Here is a 4,102-nt window from a genome sequence, read left to right on the forward strand (position 1 = left end):
TAAGATTTTATTTTTTGTAAATATTTGGAAAAAAACCATAAATATATTCTCATAATGATATTTTATTTATTTAAGAAGATTTAGGAAAAATAATCTTACAATTATTTTTTTTTTTTAGAAAACAAACTCTTTTTAGTTTTCATTTATAATTAGAAAAAAAAAAGTATATTTAGATTTAGAAACCATTTTTCATTTGCAAATATGTTTCATGTTTTGAAATAAAAAAATATCATTAATATGCACTTTGATGTTGTATCGATTTTATAATAAAATATTATAAATTTATTTATAAATCTCTTGTCAAATAGATATTTAATATAAAGTAATCATTTCACCTCCTTTCTATATCAGTACTATTATTAAAATACATTTTAAATTTTACGGAACCTTCTTCGAAATGCTAATATAATGATTACTTCTTGAAACCTAAATAGATACATAGAAGGTTTCACATGAACTCACCGACCTAAATAGACTGAATGACCCTCACTTTTCTTCCATTTTTCTAATCCACGACAAGGAGTGTACAATGGAATTTTTTAGGGACCTACATAAAATAATAAAAACAAGAGACGCAAAGCGTCATGTTCCTGCCGAGAGTTAGAAATATGGATGGAGGAAATGGGATCTACCAAGTAAGGTGATATTGAAATAGATACAAAGTATGAAGTAGTATAATTTGATCGCTCTACAATATTTAAAAACAATTGAAGTAGAGTAAAAAATTTAAGGTTGATAAATAAAATTTAAGAAATCATCAAGCAAAGTTATTCCATTGTATCAATGTTTTTTCTACTTTAAAGTTCCTTGAAAATACTAGGATATAGATTTTTAGATAACAATTCCTAATACTTTTTGTATTTGTTTCAACAAATACTATAAGGTAATGTAACATATGTGAAAAAATTATACTATCACGAAAGTCAAAATCAATGACAGACCAACAAAAATTCATAAAATTAGGTAACATATGAGTTTAAACTAGGTGGCATGATAAATATAAAGAAAGACAAAATGTTTAACCCAAGTACAAATTTACGAAGACAATACAAAAAAATTATACATATTTTGACAAAATAAAATCTAATGTATGCACTTTAATAGTATTTCTTTATAGACCATATAAAAAAATATTACAAAAACATTAGAACATTGTGTAAAAAATACAAGAAGTTTTTTTATAATCCAAATAGAAACTTACTATTTATAGTGCCCGCAGACAAGCCAACCAACTAATAAATTCAAAGTCTGTTGTGTTGGCTTCTTCAATCATTTGTCGGATATTTTGCAAATTTCAGGAGCCTCTAGTTTTTTTTAGAGGTGGTTTGTTCTATGGTTGTAGTAGAACTAGTCAAAGGTCAGATATTTTGCAAATTTCAGGAGCCTCTAATTTTTTTAGAGGTGGTTTGTTCTATGGTTGTAGTAGAACTAGTCAAAGGATTTTTCACTAAGCATTATCTGTTAAATCATTTGCATGGAGAAAAATTAAGTTAAATGTTTTCTAATTGTGAGTTTCCATGACTTAAAGACTAAAAATTTAATGATTGTTAAACATATCTGATTAGATAGTACATTCCTTCATTGATATTTCAACTATTAAAATTTCTGGTTATGGACTGGATTGAAATTAGAATGTAATGTTCTTATTCAAAAATATAATCTATTGCAGTTTGACCTTGAGTAAAAAAAGAATTCTATAATTCATATTTGAAAGATTAAAGAAAGATTCTATAATCCATAATTAAGAAATTATAACAGTATTGAAAAATTTATTTAAAAAATAGAAACATTTATTTAAAAAAATTAATAGTAAAAATTTATACACTAAAATAATTTCTTTCATTTCAAGTAATGCTTAAATTGGCCAGCTTACACTGTTTACTTTCAAATTCCACGTGTACTCTTTACTGAATGACATTTTTCTTGCATGCTTATCAGAACAGTGTCAAAAAGAACAGGTGGCGAAATCTTTCTGTGCATTAGGTTTTAGCCTCGGAGGGAGACTTTTAGAAACATTGTGTCTAGAGGATCTTTACGAAGCCTGAAAATTGGCTGGAGCATCTCTCAACTCGAATTGGTAACTTACCCTACTACAAAGAAGGAGTATTCATCCAAAAGCCATGATTGGATTGTGTCTGTGTCCTCATTGTTATGGAATACAATCTGAATGAAAGATTTGTAGTCTCTAGATATCATAGCAGTCCCCAGATAAGGAGATCTATTACCTGGGCTATTAAGAATGCTATCCTCTTTGGGTTGTCTTTTTGTATTCGTCTGCACTTGGGTGTCTCATGCATCTGTGCTTGATCTGTTTTGGAAATATATACTGTGGGTGAATCTGCGATGACTTACTGCAGGTGGCTGACTTCAAGGTCTTGGATTTAAGTCTCTCTATTTTCCTACAACAGCTTTGTTTGACTATTTTCTAGCTGCTGTTTGTGACTGCTGGAACTATCTGTAATTCTTCCTATTTTGCATAATTTAATATTAGAGAGAGGGAGAGAGAGATTCGCGAGTGGGTTGCTTAATTTTAGGAATCCTACTGAATAGTCTCTGAAATGTATACCTGAAATTCCCCATGTCCTTAGGATGTCTTTATGTCACCATACCCCAGGGTGTATCCATGTAGAACACTGGCCTAAAGGTAGTTGTATGAAAACAAAACTTGATTGGTTAGTTTGCAGCCAAACTCAGTAAGCATTTTCATACCATGACTAATTGAGCCACAACACAACAAAATGCAAATCAAATCAACAAAACCTTCAATCTAGCCAGAATTTGCCTCATACTTGATTAGTTTTGTTTGAATTCTGACAGACCAGTGTAAATGACTCCAATACCGCTCTGCATTTGCAAAACCACACCATATTACTGCTCCTCCTACAATTTGCCCCTAAAATTAGCCATGCAGCTGCCAGTTGCATCAATTTTCCCCAAAACTTAAGCCAACTTTGAAAATAAATGTTCAGTTTTCACCATGTCCAGTCATGCCTGCTAAATTTCAGCTCAGAAATCAAAAACATCCCCAAAAACTCTTAGATCAAGGCCCAAAACCACAGATCTAGCAAACTGTATAATTTTCCCCTCAACCAAAAATACAGAAACATGCAAAATTTCAATAACCTAAATACTGAATAAAAATTCCGTCACTGAAAGTATTTCAAATTCAAATCATTCTGACGAGCTATTATTGAGCAATCTATGCATACCTAGAGAAAAACTGGCCGGATTGATTCCCTTAAGCCATCGATCTCGCAAGATTGGAAACGAGCACCAGGATTTCACCAACCAAATCTGTGAACTTGCAAATTGAGCCAATTCGAAGACTTAGAGGGCAAATTATTATTATTGCGTAGATTATATATTTTTTATAGAGCCTAGTATCGGAAAAACTCTAATGATCGCCATGCGGAAGGATCGAGGGATCCATGACAGATGCATTTGCGACCAAAATATCAAATATTTTGAATCATCCATCCACAACCTTCTCACTTTCTCTATCCATCCGCAACCTTCTCGAATCATCGAATCATCTATCCACCTGCAACCTTCTCGAATTGTCCATCCATCCATCCCCAAACCATTAAAAAATTATTAAAATAAACTATTAATTCTATTAAAATATGGAAACATTGAAAAATGTGAAAAGAGCAAAAAAAAATTTGAATATGATTGGTTGGCAAAATTAATAAAAATGCATCCAATGCGTTAGTATCCTAATATCACATAGATTGATAAGACTAAAGAAAAAATAAATTAATACAAGTGGAACCGTTGCATTGACTTTACCTATGCATGTAGAGAAAAAAACAAATAAAAAAATGTGAACACGACTGCCGTGCCGAATACTTTCCAAGACTAAAGAGACAACAAATTAATACAAGTGGGCCCTGTCTGCGTAACATTTGCTTGGCAGCGAAGAAACGTATTTAATAAAAGTTGTCCCGCTCCATTGACTTGACTTCCTCTTGTGAATAAAAAAACAAATTAATAAAGTTAGGGCAAATACCTCGCAGTTTCCTAGTGGGAGAGAAGAAAAAGATATGGCAAATGCTCTGCAGTTTCGTAGGAGGAGGGAAGAAAGACCACACAAATTTGCGTC

The 4,102-nt window shown here is 31.6% G+C and overlaps 1 long non-coding RNA gene across 2 annotated transcripts; it reads right to left on the reverse strand.

Moving 5' to 3' along the window:
- Positions 1-1,877: 1,877 nt before the first annotated feature.
- Positions 1,878-3,688, reverse strand: LOC131032573 (uncharacterized). Of its 2 annotated transcripts, none has more exons than XR_009103472.2 (2): positions 3,210-3,688; positions 1,878-2,991 (listed from the first exon to the last, which is right to left on the reverse strand). It is a non-coding gene; the product is annotated as an uncharacterized LOC131032573 (long non-coding RNA). The 2 variants fall into 2 exon arrangements; XR_009103473.2 differs by having other exon boundaries at positions 1,878-2,994.
- Between the last annotated feature and the right edge of the window lie 414 nt (positions 3,689-4,102).

This window comes from Cryptomeria japonica, chromosome 2 (genome assembly GCF_030272615.1).
Source record: "Cryptomeria japonica chromosome 2, Sugi_1.0, whole genome shotgun sequence".
Lineage (NCBI taxonomy): Eukaryota > Viridiplantae > Streptophyta > Pinopsida > Cupressales > Cupressaceae > Cryptomeria > Cryptomeria japonica.